Below are 18,303 nucleotides of genomic sequence, written 5' to 3'. Positions count from 1 at the left end.
TCTGTGTTCCTGGGTATCAGTGTATGTTTTTGTGACTTGGTGTCAGTGTATGTCTGTGTTACTAGGTGTAAGTGTGTGTCTTTCTATCAGTGGATGTATTTGTGACTTGGTGTCAGTGTATGTCTTTGTTACTGGGGGTCAGTGTGTGCCTGTGTTACTGGGTGTCAGTGTGTGTTTCTAAATGGGTGTCAGTATGTGTCTATGTTACTGGGTATCAGTGCATGTCTTTGTTACTAGGTGTCAGTGTGTGTCTCTGTTACTTGGTGCAAGTGTATGTCTTTGTTACTTGGTGTAAGTGTGTGTCTGTGTTCCTGGGTATCATTGTATGTCTTTGTTACTTGGTGTCAGTGTATGTCTGTGTTACTTGGTGTAAGTGTGTGTCTGTGTTACTGGGTATCAGTGTATGTCTTTGTTGCTTGGTGTCAGGGTATGTCTGTGTTACTTGGTGTAAGTGTGTGTCTGTGTTACTGGGTGTCAGTGTGTGTCTGTGTTACTTGGTGTAAGTGTGTGTCTTTGTTACTTGGTGTCCGTGTGTGTCTGTGTTACTGGGTGTCAGTGCCTGTCTTTGTTACTTGGTGCCAGTGTATATCTGTGTTACTTGGTGTAAGTGTGTGTCTTTGTTAATTGGTGTAAGTATGTGTCTGTGTTACTTGGTGTAAGTGTGTGTCTGTGTTCCTGGGTATCATTGTATGTCTGTGTTATTTGGTGTAAGTGTGTGTCTGTGTTACTGGGTATCAGTGTATGTCTTTGTTACTTGGTGTCAGTGTATGTCTGTGTTACTAGGTGTAAGTGTGTGTCTTTGTATCAGTGGATGTATTTGTGCTTTGGTGTCAGTGTATGTCTTTGTTACTGGGGGTCAGTGTGTGCCTGCGTTACTGGGTGTCAGTGTGTGTTTCTAAATGGGTGTCAGTATGTGTCTATGTTACTGGGTATCAGTGCATGTCTTTGTTACTTGGTGTCAGTGTGTGTCTCTGTTACTTGGTGCAAGTGTATGTCTTTGTTACTTGGTGTAAGTGTGTGTCTGTGTTCCTGGGTATCATTGATTGTCTTTGTTACTTGGTGTCAGTGTATGTCTGTGTTACTTGGTGCCAGTGTATATCTGTGTTACTTGGTGTAAGTGTGTGTCTTTGTTAATTGGTGTAAGTATGTGTCTGTGTTACTTGGTGTAAGTGTGTGTCTGTGTTCCTGGGTATCATTGTATGTCTGTGTTACTTGGTGTAAGTGTGTGTCTGTGTTACTGGGTATCAGTGTATGTCTTTGTTTCTTGGTGCCAGTGTATGTCTGTGTTACTTGGAGTAAGTGTTTGTCTGTGTTACTGGTTATCAGTTTATGTCTTTGTGACTTGGTGTCAGTGTATGTCTTTGTTACTGGGTGTCAGTGTGTGTCTTTGTGACTTGGTGTCAGTGTATGTCTTTGTTACTTGGTGTCAGTGTGTATCTGTGTTACTGGGTATCAGTGTATGTCTTTGTTACTTGGTGTAAGTGTGTATCTGTGTTACTGGGTATCAGTGTATGTCTTTGTTACTTGGTGTCAGTGTATGTCAAAATACTTGGTGTAAGTGTATGTCCTGGTTACTTGGTTTCAGTGTATGTCTTTTTTACTTGGTGTCAGTGTATGTCTGTGTTACTTGGTGTAAGTGTGTGTCTTTGTTACTTGGTGTAAGTGTATGTCTTTGTTACTTGGTGTCTGTGTATGTCTTTGTTACTTGGTGTCAGTGTGTGTCTGTGTTACTGTGTATCAGTGTATGTCTTTGTGACTTGGTATCAGTGTATGTCTTTGTGACTGGGTGTCAGTGTCTGTCTGTGTTACTGGGTATCAGTGTATGTCTTTGTGACTTGATATCAGTGTAACTCTTTGCGACTGGGTGTCAGTGTGTGTCTGTGTTCCTGGGTATCAGTGTATGTCTTTGTGACCTGGTGTCAGTGTATGTCTTTGCTGCTGGGTGACAGTGTGTGTATTTGTAACTTGGTGTCAGTGTATGTCTGTGTTACTTGCTGTAAGTGTGTGTGTGTGTTACTGGGTATCAGTGCATGTCTTTGTGACTTGGTGTCTGTGTATGTCATTGTTACTGGGTGTCAGTGTGTGTCTTTGTGACTTAGTGTTAGTGTATGTCTTTGTTACTTGGAGTAAGTGTGTGTCTGTGTTACTTGGTGTCATTGTATGACAAAATACTTGGTTTAAGTGTATGTCTTTGTTACTTGGTGTAATTGTCTTTATTTGTTACTTGGTGCAAGTGTATGTCTTTGTTACTTGGTGTCAGTGTATGTATTTGTTGCTTGGTGTCAGTGTATGTCTGTGTTACTTGGTGCAAGTGTGTGTCTTTGTTAAGTTGTGTAAGTGTATGACTTTGTTACTTGGTGTCAGTGCATGTCTTTGTTACTTGGTGCCAGTGTGTGTCTGTGTTACTTGGTATCAGTGTATGTCTTTGTGACTTGGTATCAGTGTATGTCTTTGTTACTTGGTGTCAGTGTGTGTCTGTGTTACTGGGTATCAGTGTATGTCTTTGTGACTTGGTATCAGTGTATGTCTTTGTTTCTGGGTGCCAGTGTGTTTCTGTGTTACTGGGTACCAGTGTATGTCTTTGTGACTTGGTATCAGTGTATGTCTTTGTTACCGGGTGTCAGTGTGTTTCTGTGTTCCTGGGTATCAGTGTATGTTTTTGTGACTTGGTGTCAGTGAATGTCTTTGTTACTGGGTGTCAGTGTGTGTCATTGTGACTTGGTGTCAGTGTATGTCTTTGTTACTCTATGTAAGTGTATGTCTGTGATCCTGGGTATCAGTGTATGTCTTTGTTCCTGGGTATCCGTGTATGTTTTTGTGACTTGGTGTCAGTGTATGTCTTTGTTACTGGGTGTCAGTGTGTGTCATTGTGACTTGGTGTCAGTGTATGTCTGTGTTACTAGGTGTAAGTGTGTGCCTTTGTATCAGTGTATGTCTTTGTGACTTGGTGTCAGTGTATGTCTTTGTTACTGGGGGCCAGTGTGTGCCTGTGTTACTGGGGGTCAGTGCGTGTTTCTAACTGGGTGTCAGTGTCTGTCCATGTTACTGGGTATCAGTGCATGTCTTTGTTACTTGGTGTCAGTGTATGTCTTTGTTACTTGGTGTAAGTGTGTGTCTGTGTTACTTGGTGTAAGTGTGTGTCTGTGTTCCTGGGTATCATTGTATGTCTTTGTTACTTGGTGTCAGTGTATGTCTGTGTTACTTGGTGTAAGTGTGTGTCTGTGTTACTGAGTATCAGTGTATGTCTTTGTTGCTTGGTGTCAGGGTATGTCTGTGTTACTTGGTGTAAGTGTGTGTCTGTGTTACTGGGTGTCAGTGTGTGTCTGTGTTACTTGGTGTAAGTGTGTGTCTTTGTTACTTGGTGTCCGTGTGTGTCTGTGTTACTGGGCGTCAGTGCATGTCTTTGTTACTTGGTGCCAGTGTATATCTGTGTTACTTGGTGTAAGTGTGTGTCTTTGTTACTTGGTGTAAGTATGTGTCTGTGTTACTTGGTGTTAGTGTGTGTCTGTGTTCCTGGGTATCAGTGTATGTCTGTGTTACTTGGTGTAAGTGTGTGTCTGTGTTACTGGGTATCAGTGTATGTCTTTGTTACTTGGTGTCAGTGTGAGTCTGTGTTACTTGGTGTAAGTGTGTGTCTGTGTTACTGGGTGTCAGTGTGTGTCTGTGTTACTTGGTGTAAGTGTGTGTCTTTGTTATTGGTGTCCATGTCTGTCTTTGTTATTGGTGTCTGTGTATGTCTTTGTTACTGGGTGTCAGTGCATGTCTTTGTTACTTGGTGTAAGTGTGTGTCTGTGTTACTTGGTATCAGTGTCTGTCTTTGTTACTTGGTGTAAGTGTATGTCTTTGTTACTTGGTGTAAGTGTGTGTCTGTGTTCCTGAATATCATTGTTTGTCTTTGTGACTTGGTGTCAGTGTATGTCATTGTTACTGGGTGTCAGTGTGTGTCTTTGTGACTTAGTGTCAGTGTATGTCTTTGTTACTTGGAGTAAGTGTGTGTCTGTGTTACTGGGTCTATGTGTATGTCTTTGTTACTTGATGTCAGTGTATGTCAAAATACTTGGTGCCAGTGTATGTCTGTGTTACTTGGTGTAAGTGTATGTCTTTGTACTTGGTGTCAGTGTATGTATTTGTTGCTTGGTGTCAGTGTATGTCTGAGTTACTTGGTGTAAGTGTGTGTCATTGTTAAGTTGTGTAAGTGTATGTCTTTGTTACTTGGTATCAGTGTATGCCTTTGTTACTTGGTGTCAGTGTGTGTCTGTGTTACTGGGTATAGTGTATGTCTCTGTGACTTGGTATCAGTGTATGTCTTTGCTACTGGGTGTCAGTGTGTTTCTGTGTTCCTGGGTATCAGTGTATGTTTTTGTGACTTGGTGTCAGTGTATGTCTTTGTTACTGGGTGTCAATGTGTGTCTTTGTGACTTGGTGTCAGTTTATGTCTTTGTTACTCGGTGTAAGTGTATGTCTGTGATACTGGGTATCAGTGTATGTCTTTGTTACTTGGTGTCAGTTTATGTCTGTGTTACTAGGTATAAGTGTGTGTCTTTGTATCAGTGTATGTATTTGTGACTTGGTGTCAGTGTATGTCTTTGTTACTGGGGGTCAGTGTGTGCCTGTGTTACTGGGTGTCAGTGTGTGTTTCTAAATGGGTGTCAGTATGTGTCTATGTTACTGGGTATCAGTGCATGTCTTTGTTACTTGGTGTCAGTGTGTGTCTGTGTTACTTGGTGCAAGTGTATGTCTTTGTTACTTGGTGTAAGTGTGTGTCTGTGTTACTTGGTGTAAGTGTGTGTCTGTGTTCCTGGGTATCATTGTATGTCTTTGTTGCTTGGTGTCAGGGTATGTCTGTGTTACGTGGTGTAAGTGTGTGTCTGTGTTACTGGGTGTCAGTGTGTGTCTGTGTTACTTGGTGTAAGTGTGTGTCTGTGTTACTGGGTGTCAGTGCATGTCTTTGTTACATGGTGCCAGTGTATATCTGTGTTACTTGGTGTAAGTGTGTGTCTTTGTTACTTGGTGTAAGTGTGTGTCTGTGTTACTGGGTATCAGTGTATGTCTTTGTTACTTGGTGTCAGCGTGTGTCTGTGTTACTTGGTGTAAGTGTGTGTCTGTGTTACTGGGTGCCAGTGTATGTCTGTGTTGCTTGGAGTAAGTGTTTGTCTGTGTTACTGGTTATCAGTTTATGTCTTTGTGACTTGGTGTTTGTGTATGTCTTTGTTACTGGGTGTCAGTGTGTGTCTTTGTGACTTGGTGTGAGTGTATGTCTTTGTTACTTGGTGTAAGTGTGTATCTGTGTTACTGGGTATCAGTGTATGTCTTTGTTACTTGGTGTCAGTGTGTATCTGTGTTACTGGGTATCAGTGTATGTCTTTGTCACTTGGTGTCAGTGTGCGTCAAAATACTTGGTGTAAGTGTATGTCCTGGTTACTTGGTGCAAGTGTGTGTCTTTGTTACTTGGTGTAAGTGTATGTCTTTGTTACTTGCTGTCTGTGTTTGTCTTTGTTACTTGGTGTCAGTGTGTGTCTGTGTTACTGTGTATCAGTGTATGTCTTTGTGAGTTGGTATCAGTGTATGACTTTGTTACTGTGTGTCGGTGTGTGTCTGTGTTACTGTGTATCAGTGCATGTCTTTGTGACTGGGTGTCAGTGTCTGTCTGTGTTACTGGGTATCAGTGTATGTCTTTGTGACTTGATATCAGTGTAAGTCTTTGCGACTGGGTGTCAGTGTGTGTCTGTGTTCCTGGGTATCAGTGTATGTCTTTGTGACTTGGTGTCAGTGTATGTCTTTGCTGCTGGGTGTCAGTGTGTGTCTTTGTAACTTGGTGTCCGTGTATGTCTGTGTTACTTGGTGTAAGTGTGTGTCTTTGTTACTTGGTGTAAGTATGTGTCTGTGTTACTTGGTGTAAGTGTGTGTCTGTGTTCCTGGGTATTTGTGTATGTCTGTGTTACTTGGTGTCAGTGTGTGTCTGTGTTACTTGGTGTAAGTGTGTGTCTGTGTTACTGGGTATCAGTGTATGTCTTTGTTTCTTGGTGGCAGTGTATGTCTGTGTTACTTGGAGTAAGTGTTTGTCTGTGTTATTGGTTATCAGTGTATGTCTTTGTGACTTGGTGTCAGTGTATGTCTTTGTTACTGGGTGTCAGTGTGTGTCTTTGTGACTTGGTGTCAGTGTATGTCTTTGTTACATGGTGTAAGAGTGTATCTGTGTTACTGGGTATCAGTGTATGTCTTTGTTACTCGGTGTCAGTGTATGTCAAAATACTTGGTGTAAGTGTATGTCTTTGTTACTTGGTGTTATTTTCTGTCTTTGTTACTTGGTGTAATTGACTGTCTTTGTTACTTGGTGTAAGTGTATGTCTTTGTAACTTGGTGTCAGTGTATGTCTTTGTTACTTGGTGTCAGTGTATGTCTGTGTTACTTGGTGTAAGTGTGTGTCTGTGTTACTTGGTGTAAGTGTATGTCTTTGTTACTTGGTGTCAGTGTGTGTCTGTGTTACTGGGTATCAGTGTATGTCTTTGTGACTTTGTATCAGTGTATGACTTTGTTACTGTGTGTCGGTGTGTGTCTGTGTTACTGGGTGTCAGTGCATGTCTTTGTTACACGGTGCCAGTGTATATCTGTGTTACTTGGTGTAAGTGTGTGTCTTAGTTACTTGGTGTAAGTGTGTGTCTGTGTTCCTGGGTATCATTGTATGTCTGTGTTACTTGGTGTAAGTGTGTGTCTGTGTTACTGGGTATCAGTGTATGTCTTTGTTACTTGGTGTCAGCGTGTGTCTGTGTTACTTGGTGTAAGTGTGTGTCTGTGTTACTGGGTGTCAGTGTGTGTCTGTGTTACTTTGTGTAAGTGTGTGTCTGTGTTACTGGGTATCAGTGTATGTCTTTGTGACTTGGTGTCAGTGTATGTCTTTGTTACTGGGTGTCAGTGTGTGTCTTTGTGACTTGGTGTCAGTGTATGTCTTTGTTACATGGTGTAAGAGTGTATCTGTGTTACTGGGTATCAGTGTATGTCTTTGTTACTCGCTGTCAGTGTATGTCAAAATACTTGGTGTAAGTGTATGTCTTTGTTACTTGGTGTAAGTGTATGTCTTTGTAACTTGGTGTCAGTGTATGTCTTTGTTACTTGGTATCAGTGTATGTCTTTGTTACTTGGTGTCAGTGTATGTCTGTGTTACTAGGTGTAAGTGTATGTCTTTGTTACTTGGTGTCCGTGTGTGTCTGTGTTACTGGGTGTAAGTGCATGTCTTTGTTACCTGGGACCAGTGTATATCTGTGTGACTTGGTGAAAGTGTGTGTCTTTGTTACTTGGTGTAATTGTATGTCTTTGTTACTTGGTGTCAGTGTATGTCTGTGTTACTTGGTGTAAGTGTATGTCTTTGTTACTTGGTGTAAGTGTGTGCCTGTGTTACTTGGTGTAAGTGTGTGTCTGTGTTCCTGAATATCATTGTTTGTCTTTGTTACTTGGTGTAAGTGTGTGTCTGTGTTACTGGGTATCAGTGCATGACTTTGTGACTTGGTGTCAGTGTATGTCATTGTTACTGGGTGTCAGTGTGTGTCTTTGTGACTTAGTGTCAGTGTATGTCTTTGTTACTTGGAGTAAGTGTGTGTCTGTGTTCCTGGGTATCATTGTATGTCTGTGTTACTTGGTGTAAGTGTGTGTCTGTGTTACTGGGTATCAGTGTATGTCTTTGTTACTTGGTGTCAGCGTGTGTCTGTGTTACTTGGTGTAAGTGTGTGTCTGTGTTACTGGGTGTCAGTGTGTGTCTGTGTTACTTTGTGTAAGTGTGTGTCTGTGTTACTGGGTATCAGTGTATGTCTTTGTGACTTGGTGTCAGTGTATGTCTTTGTTACTGGGTGTCAGTGTGTGTCTTTGTGACTTGGTGTCAGTGTATGTCTTTGTTACATGGTGTAAGAGTGTATCTGTGTTACTGGGTATCAGTGTATGTCTTTGTTACTCGGTGTCAGTGTATGTCAAAATACTTGGTGTAAGTGTATGTCTTTGTTACTTGGTGTTATTTTCTGTCTTTGTTACTTGGTGTAATTGTCTGTCTTTGTTACTTGGTGTCAGTGTATGTCTTTGTAACTTGGTGTCAGTGTATGTCTTTGTTACTTGGTATCAGTGTATGTCTTTGTTACTTGGTGTCAGTGTATGTCTGTGTTACTAGGTGTAAGTGTATGTCTTTGTTACTTGGTGTCCGTGTGTGTCTGTGTTACTGGGTGTAAGTGCATGTCTTTGTTACTTGGGACCAGTGTATATCTGTGTGACTTGGTGAAAGTGTGTGTCTTTGTTACTTGGTGTAATTGTATGTCTTTGTTACTTGGTGTCAGTGTATGTCTGTGTTACATGGTGTAAGTGTATGTCTTTGTTACTTGGTGTAAGTGTGTGCCTGTGTTACTTGGTGTAAGTGTGTGTCTGTGTTCCTGAATATCATTGTTTGTCTTTGTTACTTGGTGTAAGTGTGTGTCTGTGTTACTTGGTGTAAGTGTATGTCTTTGTACTTGGTGTCAGTGTATGTATTTGTTGCTTGGTGTCAGTGTATGTCTGAGTTACTTGGTGTAAGTGTGTGTCATTGTTAAGTTGTGTAAGTGTATGTCTTTGTTACTTGGTATCAGTGTATGCCTTTGTTACTTGGTGTCAGTGTGTGTCTGTGTTACTGGGTATAGTGTATGTCTCTGTGACTTGGTATCAGTGTATGTCTTTGCTACTGGGTGTCAGTGTGTTTCTGTGTTCCTGGGTATCAGTGTATGTTTTTGTGACTTGGTGTCAGTGTATGTCTTTGTTACTGGGTGTCAATGTGTGTCTTTGTGACTTGGTGTCAGTTTATGTCTTTGTTACTCGGTGTAAGTGTATGTCTGTGATACTGGGTATCAGTGTATGTCTTTGTTACTTGGTGTCAGTTTATGTCTGTGTTACTAGGTATAAGTGTGTGTCTTTGTATCAGTGTATGTATTTGTGACTTGGTGTCAGTGTATGTCTTTGTTACTGGGGGTCAGTGTGTGCCTGTGTTACTGGGTGTCAGTGTGTGTTTCTAAATGGGTGTCAGTATGTGTCTATGTTACTGGGTATCAGTGCATGTCTTTGTTACTTGGTGTCAGTGTGTGTCTGTGTTACTTGGTGCAAGTGTATGTCTTTGTTACTTGGTGTAAGTGTGTGTCTGTGTTACTTGGTGTAAGTGTGTGTCTGTGTTCCTGGGTATCATTGTATGTCTTTGTTACTTTGTGTCAGTGTATGTCTGTGTTACTTGGTGTAAGTGTGTGTCTGTGTTACTGGGTATCAGTGTATGTCTTTGTTGCTTGGTGTCAGGGTATGTCTGTGTTACGTGGTGTAAGTGTGTGTCTGTGTTACTGGGTGTCAGTGTGTGTCTGTGTTACTTGGTGTAAGTGTGTGTCTGTGTTACTGGGTGTCAGTGCATGTCTTTGTTACATGGTGCCAGTGTATATCTGTGTTACTTGGTGTAAGTGTGTGTCTTTGTTACTTGGTGTAAGTGTGTGTCTGTGTTACTGGGTATCAGTGTATGTCTTTGTTACTTGGTGTCAGCGTGTGTCTGTGTTACTTGGTGTAAGTGTGTGTCTGTGTTACTGGGTGTCAGTGTGTGTCTGTGTTACTTGGTGTAAGTATGTGTCTGTGTTACTGGGTATCAGTGTATGTCTTTGTTTCTTGGTGCCAGTGTATGTCTGTGTTGCTTGGAGTAAGTGTTTGTCTGTGTTACTGGTTATCAGTTTATGTCTTTGTGACTTGGTGTTTGTGTATGTCTTTGTTACTGGGTGTCAGTGTGTGTCTTTGTGACTTGGTGTCAGTGTATGTCTTTGTTACTTGGTGTAAGTGTGTATCTGTGTTACTGGGTATCAGTGTATGTCTTTGTTACTTGGTGTCAGTGTGTATCTGTGTTACTGGGTATCAGTGTATGTCTTTGTCACTTGGTGTCAGTGTGTGTCAAAATACTTGGTGTAAGTGTATGTCCTGGTTACTTGGTGTAAGTGTGTGTCTTTGTTACTTGGTGTAAGTGTATGTCTTTGTTACTTGCTGTCTGTGTTTGTCTTTGTTACTTGGTGTCAGTGTGTGTTTGTGTTACTGTGTATCAGTGTATGTCTTTGTGACTTGGTATCAGTGTATGACTTTGTTACTGTGTGTCGGTGTGTGTCTGTGTTACTGGGTATCAGTGCATGTCTGTGTTACTTGGTGTAAGTGTGTGTCTGTGTTACTGGGTATCAGTGTATGTCTTTGTTTCTTGGTGCCAGTGTATGTCTGTGTTACTTGGAGTAAGTGTTTGTCTGTGCTACTGGTTATCAGTGTATGTCTTTGTGACTTGGTGTCAGTGTATGTCTTTGTTACTGGGTGTCAGTGTGTGTCTTTGTGACTTGGTGTCAGTGTATGTCTTTGTTACATGGTGTAAGAGTGTATCTGTGTTACTGGGTATCAGTGTATGTCTTTGTTACTCGCTGTCAGTGTATGTCAAAATACTTGGTGTAAGTGTATGTCTTTGTTACTTGGTGTTATTTTCTGTCTTTGTTACTTGGTCTAATTGTCTGTCTTTGTTACTTGGTGTAAGTGTATGTCTTTGTAACTTGGTGTCAGTGTATGTCTTTGTTACTTGGTGTCAGTGTATGTCTGTTTTACTTGGTGTAAGTGTGTGTCTGTGTTACTTGGTGTAAGTGTATGTCTTTGTTACTAGGTGTCAGTGTGTGTCTGTGTTACTGGGTATCAGTGTATGTCTTTGTGACTTGGTATCAGTTTATGACTTTGTTACTGTGTGTCGGTGTGTGTCTGTGTTACTGGGTGTCAGTGCATGACTTTGATACTTGGTGTGAGTGTGTGTCTGTGTTACTGGGTGTCAGTGTATGTCTGTGTTACTTGATGTAAGTGTGTGTCTGTGTTACTGGGTATCAGTGTATGCCTTTGTTACTTGGTGTCAGTGGATGTCTGTGTTACTTGGTGTAAGTGTGTGTCTGTTTTACTGGGTGTCAGTATGTGTCTTTGTTACTTAGTGTAAGGGTGTGTCTGTGTTACTGGGTGTCAGTGTATGTCTTTGGTACTGGGTGTCAGTGTATGACTTTGTTACTTGGTGTGAGTGTGTGTCTGTGTTACTGGGTGTCAGTGTATGTCTGTGTTACGTGGTGCAAGTGTGTGTCTGTGTTCCTGGGTATCAGTGTATGTCTTTGTTACTTGGTGTCAGTGTATGTCTGTGTTATTTGGTGTAAGTGTGTGTCTGTTTTACTGGGTGTCAGTATGTGTCTTTGTTACTTGGTGTAATTGTATGACTTTGTTACTTGGTGTCAGTGTATGTCTGTGTTACTTGGTGTAAGTGTCTGTCTTTGTTACTTGGTGTCAGTGTGTGTCTGTGTTACTTGGTGTCAGTGTATGTCTTTGTTACTGGGTGTCAGTGTGTGTCTTTGTGACTTTGTGTCTTTGTATGTCTGTGTTACTTGGTGTAAGTGTGTGTCTGTGTTACTGGGTATCTGTGTATGTCTTTGTTACTTGGTGTCAGTGTATGTCTGTGTTACTTGGTGTAAGTGTGTGTCTGTTTTACTGGGTGTCAGTATGTGTCTTTGTTACTTGGTGTAATTGTATGTCTTTGTTACTTGGTGTCAGTGTATCTATGTGTTACTTGGTGTAAGTGTCTGTCTTTGTTACTTGGTGTCAGTGTGTGTCTTTGTTACTTGGTTTCAGTGTATGTCTGTGTTACTTGGTGTAAGTGTGTGTCTGTTTTACTGGGTGTCAGTATGTGTCTTTGTTACTTGGTGTAATTGTATGCCTGTGTTACTTGGTGTCAGTGTATCTCTGTGTTACTTGGTGTAAGTGTCTGTCTTTGTTACTTGGTGTCAGTGTGTGTCTTTGTTACTTGGTTTCAGTGTATGTCTGTGTTACTTGGTGTAAGTGTGTGACTGTTTTACTGGGTGTGAGTGTGTGTCTTTGTTACTTGGTGTAAGTGTGTGTCTGTTTTACTGGGTGTCAGTATGTGTCTTTGTTACTTGGTGTCAGTGTATGCTGTGTTACTTGGTGTAAGTGTGTGTCTTTGTTACTTGGTGTAAGTGTATGTCTTTGTTACTTGCTGTCTGTGTTTGTCTTTGTTACTTGGTGTCAGTGTGTGTCCGTGTTACTGTGTATCAGTGTATGTCTTTGAGACTTGGTATCAGTGTATGACTTTGTTACTGTGTGTCGGTGTGTGTCTGTGTTACTGGGTATCAGTGTATGTCTTTGTGACTGGGTGTCAGTGTCTGTCTGTGTTACTGGGTATCAGTGTATGTCTTTGTGACTTGATATCAGTGTAAGTCTTTGCGACTGGGTGTCAGTGTGTGTCTGTGTTCCTGGGTATCAGTGTATGTCTTTGTGACTTGGTGTCAGTGTATGTCTTTGCTGCTGGGTGTCAGTGTGTGTCTTTGTAACTTGGTGTCAGTGTATGTCTGTGTTACTTGGTGTAAGTGTGTGTCTTTGTTACTTGGTGTAAGTATGTGTCTGTGTTACTTGGTGTAAGTGTGTGTCTGTGTTCCTGGGTATCAGTGTATGTCTGTGTTACTTGGTGTAAGTGTGTGTCTGTGTTACTGGGTATCAGTGTATGTCTTTGTTACTTGGTGTCAGTGTGTGTCTGTGTTACTTGGTGTAAGTGTGTGTCTGTGTTACTGGGTGTCAGTGTGTGTCTGTGTTACTTGGTGTAAGTGTGTGTCTGTGTTCCTGGGTATCAGTGTATGTCTTTGTTTCTTGGTGCCAGTGTATGTCTGTGTTACTTGGAGTAAGTGTTTGTCTGTGTTACTGGTTATCAGTGTATGTCTTTGTGACTTGGTGTCAGTGTATGTCTTTGTTACAGGGTGTCAGTGTGTGTCTTTGTGACTTGGTGTCAGTGTATGTCTTTGTTACATGGTGTAAGAGTGTATCTGTGTTACTGGGTATCAGTGTATGTCTTTGTTACTCGCTGTCAGTGTATGTCAAAATACTTGGTGTAAGTGTATGTCTTTGTTACTTGGTGTTATTTTCTGTCTTTGTTACTTGGTGTAATTGTCAGTCTTTGTTACTTGGTGTAAGTGTATGTCTTTGTAACTTGGTGTCAGTGTATGTCTTTGTTACTTGGTGTCAGTGTATGTCTGTGTTACTTGGTGTAAGTGTGTGTCTGTGTTACTTGGTGTAAGTGTATGTCTTTGTTACTAGGTGTCAGTGTGTGTCTGTGTTACTGGGTATCAGTGTATGTCTTTGTGACTTGGTATCAGTTTATGACTTTGTTACTGTGTGTCGGTGTGTGTCTGTGTTACTGGGTGTCAGTGCATGACTTTGATACTTGGTGTGAGTGTGTGTCTGTGTTACTGGGTGTCAGTGTATGTCTGTGTTACTTGATGTAAGTGTGTGTCTGTGTTACTGGGTATCAGTGTATGCCTTTGTTACTTGGTGTCAGTGGATGTCTGTGTTACTTGGTGTAGTTGTGTGTCTGTTTTACTGGGTGTCAGTATGTGTCTTTGTTACTTAGTGTAAGGGTGTGTCTGTGTTACTGGGTGTCAGTGTATGTCTTTGGTACTGGGTGTCAGTGTATGACTTTGTTACTTGGTGTGAGTGTGTGTCTGTGTTACTGGGTGTCAGTGTATGTCTGTGTTACTTGATGTAAGTGTGTGTCTGTGTTACTGGGTATCAGTGTATGTCTTTGTTACTTGGTGTCAGTGTATGTCTGTGTTACTTGGTGTAAGTGTGTGTCTGTTTTACTGGGTGTCAGTATGTGTCTTTGTTACTTGGTGTAATTGTATGTCTTTGTTACTTGGTGTCAGTGTATCTATGTGTTACTTGGTGTAAGTGTCTGTCTTTGTTACTTGGTGTCAGTGTGTGTCTTTGTTACTTGGTTTCAGTGTATGTCTGTGTTACTTGGTGTAAGTGTGTGTCTGTTTTACTGGGTGTCAGTATGTGTCTTTGTTACTTGGTGTAATTGTATGCCTGTGTTACTTGGTGTCAGTGTATCTCTGTGTTACTTGGTGTAAGTGTCTGTCTTTGTTACTTGGTGTCAGTGTGTGTCTTTGTTACTTGGTTTCAGTGTATGTCTGTGTTACTTGGTGTAAGTGTGTGTCTGTTTTACTGGGTGTGAGTGTGTGTCTTTGTTACTTGGTGTAAGTGTGTGTCTGTGTTACTGGGTGTCAGTGTATGTCTTTGGTACTGGGTGTCAGTGTATGACTTTGTTACTTGGTGTGAGTGTGTGTCTGTGTTACTGGGTGTCAGTGTATGTCTGTGTTACGTGGTGCAAGTGTGTGTCTGTGTTCCTGGGTATCAGTGTATGTCTTTGTTACTTGGTGTCAGTGTATGTCTGTGTTATTTGGTGTAAGTGTGTGTCTGTTTTACTGGGTGTCAGTATGTGTCTTTGTTACTTGGTGTAATTGTATGTCATTGTTACTTGGTGTCAGTGTATGTCTGTGTTACTTGGTGTAAGTGTCTGTCTTTGTTACTTGGTGTCAGTGTGTGTCTGTGTTACTTGGTGTCAGTGTATGTCTTTGTTACTGGGTGTCAGTGTGTGTCTTTGTGACTTTGTGTCTTTGTATGTCTGTGTTACTTGGTGTAAGTGTGTGTCTGTGTTACTGGGTATCTGTGTATGTCTTTGTTACTTGGTGTCAGTGTATGTCTGTGTTACTTGGTGTAAGTGTGTGTCTTTGTTACTGGGTGTCAGTGTGTGTCTGTGTTACTGGGTGTCAGTGTATGTCTTTGTTACTGGGTGTCAGTGTATGTCTTTGTTACTTGGTGTAAGTGTGTGTCTGTGTTACTTGGTGTCAGTGTATGTCTGTGTTACTTGGTGTAAGTGTGTGTCTGTGTTACTGGGTATCAGTGTATGTCTTTGTGACTTGGTGTCAGTGTATGTCTTTGTTACTGGGTGTCAGTGTGTGTCTTTGTGACTTGGTGTCCGTGTATGTCTTTGTTACTTGGTGTAAGTGTGTGTCCGTGTTACTGGGTGTCAGTGTGTGTCTGTGTTACTTGGTGTAAGTATGCATCTTTGTTATTGGTGTCCGTGTGTGTCTGTGTTACTGGGTGTCAGTGTATGTCTTTGTTACTGGGTGTCAGTGTATGTCTTTGTTACTTGGTGTAAGTATGTGTCTGTGTTACTGGGTGTCAGTGTATGTCTGTGTTACTTGTTGTAAGTGTGTGTCTGTGTTACTGGGTATCAGTGTATGTCTTTGTGACTTGGTGTCAGTGTATGTCTTTGTTACTGGGTGTCAGTGTGTGTCTTTGTGACTTGGTGTCCGTGTATGTCTTTGTTATTTGGTGTAAGTGTGTGGCTGTGTTACTGGGTATCAGTGTATGTCTTTGTTACTTGGTGTCAGTGTATGTCAAAATACTTGGTGTAAGTGTATGTCCTTGTTACTTGGTGTAATTGTCTGTCTTTGTTACTTGGTGTAAGTGTATGCCTGTGTTACAGGGTGTCAGTGTAAGTCTTTGTGACTTGGTATCAGTGGATGTCTTTCTGACTTGGTGTCAGTGTATGTCTTTCCTACTGGGTGTCAGTGTGTGTCTGTGTTACTTGGTGTCAGTATATGTCTTTGTTACTGTTTATTAATGTTTCTCTGTACTGGGTGTCAGTGTTTGTTTGTGTTACTGGGTGTCAGTGTATGTCTTTGTTACTTGGTGTAAGTGTGTGTCTGTGTTACTGGGTATCAGTGTCTGTCTTTGTTACTGGGTGTCAATGTGTGTCTTTGTGACTTGGTGTCAGTTTATGTCTTTGTTTCTCGGTGTAAGTGTATGTCTGTGATACTGGGTATCAGTGTATGTCTTTGTTACTTGGTGTCAGTTTATGTCTGTGTTACTAGGTATAAGTGTGTGTCTTTGTATCAGTGTATGTATTTGTGACTTGGTGTCAGTGTATGTCTTTGTTACTGGGGGTCAGTGTGTGCCTGTGTTACTGTGTGCCAGTGTGTGTTTCTAAATGGGTGTCAGTATGTGTCTATGTTACTGGGTATCAGTGCATGTCTTTGTTACTTGGTGTCAGTGTGTGTCTGTGTTACTTGGTGCAAGTGTATGTCTTTGTTACTTGGTGTAAGTGTGTGTCTGTGTTACTTGGTGTAAGTGTGTGTCTGTGTTCCTGGGTATCATTGTATGTCTTTGTTACTTGGTGTCAGTGTATGTCTGTGTTACTAGGTGTAAGTGTGTGTCTGTGTTACTGGGTATCAGTGTATGTCTTTGTTGCTTGGTGTCAGGGTATGTCTGTGTTACGTGGTGTAAGTGTGTGTCTGTGTTACTGGGTGTCAGTGTGTGTCTGTGTTACTTGGTGTAAGTGTGTGTCTGTGTTACTGGGTGTCAGTGCATGTCTTTGTTACATGGTGCCAGTGTATATCTGTGTTACTTGGTGTAAGTGTGTGTCTTTGTTACTTGGTGTAAGTGTGTGTCTGTGTTACTGGGTATCAGTGTATGTCTTTGTTACTTGGTGTCAGCGTGTGTCTGTGTTACTTGGTGTAAGTGTGTGTCTGTGTTACTGGGTGTCAGTGTGTGTCTGTGTTACTTGGTGTAAGTGTGTGTCTGTGTTACTGGGTATCAGTGTATGTCTTTGTTTCTTGGTGCCAGTGTATGTCTGTGTTTCTTGGAGTAAGTGTTTGTCTGTGTTACTGGTTATCAGTTTATGTCTTTGTGACTTGGTGTTTGTGTATGTCTTTGTTACTGGGTGTCAGTGTGTGTCTTTGTGACTTGGTGTCAGTGTATGTCTTTGTTACTTGGTGTAAGTGTGTATCTGTGTTACTGGGTATCAGTGTATGTCTTTGTTACTTGGTGTCAGTGTGTATCTGTGTTACTGGGTATCAGTGTATGTCTTTGTCACTTGGTGTCAGTGTGTGTCAAAATACTTGGTGTAAGTGTATGTACTGGTTACTTGGTGTAAGTGTGTGCCTTTGTTACTTGGTGTAAGTGTATGTCTTTGTTACTTGCTGTCTGTGTTTGTCTTTGTTACTTGGTGTCAGTGTGTGTCTGTGTTACTGTGTATCAGTGTATGTCTTTGTGACTTCGTATCAGTGTATGACTTTGTTACTGTGTGTCGGTGTGTGTCTGTGTTACTGGGTATCAGTGCATGTCTTTGTGACTGGGTGTCAGTGTCTGTCTGTGTTACTGGGTATCAGTGTATGTCTTTGTGACTTGATATCAGTGTAAGTCTTTGCGACTGGGTGTCAGTGTGTGTCTGTGTTCCTGGGTATCAGTGTATGTCTTTGTGACTTGGTGTCAGTGTATGTCTTTGCTGCTGGGTGTCAGTGTGTGTCTTTGTAACTTGGTGTCAGTGTATGTCTGTGTTACTTGGTGTAAGTGTGTGTCTTTGTTACTTGGTGTAAGTATGTGTCTGTGTTACTTGGTGTAAGTGTGTGTCTGTGTTCCTGGGTATCAGTGTATGTCTGTGTTACTTGGTGTCAGTGTGTGTCTGTGTTACTTGGTGTAAGTGTGTGTCTGTGTTACTGGGTGTCATTGTGTGTCTGTGTTACTTGGTGTAAGTGTGTGTCTGTGTTACTGGGTATCAGTGTATGTCTTTGTTTCTTGGTGCCAGTGTATGTCTGTGTTACTTGGAGTAAGTGTTTGTCTGTGTTATTGGTTATCAGTGTATGTCTTTGTGACTTGGTGTCAGTGTATGTCTTTGTTACTGGGTGTCAGTGTGTGTCTTTGTGACTTGGTGTCAGTGTATGTCTTTGTTACATGGTGTAAGAGTGTATCTGTATTACTGGGTATCAGTGTATGTCTTTGTTACTCGGTGTCAGTGTATGTCAAAATACTTGGTGTAAGTGTATGTCTTTGTTACTTGGTGTTATTTTCTGTCTTTGTTACTTGGTGTAATTGTCTGTCTTTGTTACTTGGTGTAAGTGTATGTCTTTGTAACTTGGTGTCAGTGTATGTCTTTGTTACTTGGTGTCAGTGTATGTCTGTGTTACTTGGTGTAAGTGTGTGTCTGTGTTACTTGGTGTAAGTGTAAGTCTTTGTTACTTGGTGTCAGTGTGTGTCTGTGTTACTGGGTATCAGTGTATGTCTTTGTGACTTTGTATCAGTGTATGACTTTGTTACTGTGTGTCGGTGTGTGTCTGTGTTACTGGGTGTCAGTGCATGTCTTTGTTACACGGTGCCAGTGTATATCTGTGTTACTTGGTGTAAGTGTGTGTCTTTGTTACTTGGTGTAAGTGTGTGTCTGTGTTCCTGGGTATCATTGTATGTCTGTGTTACTTGGTGTAAGTGTGTGTCTGTGTTACTGGGTATCAGTGTATGTCTTTGTTACTTGGTGTCAGCGTGTGTCTGTGTTACTTGGTGTAAGTGTGTGTCTGTGTTACTGGGTGTCAGTGTGTGTCTGTGTTACTTTGTGTAAGTGTGTGTCTGCGTTACTGGGTATCAGTGTATGTCTTT

This window comes from Heterodontus francisci, unplaced genomic scaffold (assembly GCF_036365525.1).
Source record: "Heterodontus francisci isolate sHetFra1 unplaced genomic scaffold, sHetFra1.hap1 HAP1_SCAFFOLD_97, whole genome shotgun sequence".
NCBI lineage: Eukaryota > Metazoa > Chordata > Chondrichthyes > Heterodontiformes > Heterodontidae > Heterodontus > Heterodontus francisci.
The sequence above is the reverse complement of the archived record's forward strand: the minus strand, read 5'-3'. Positions refer to the sequence as shown.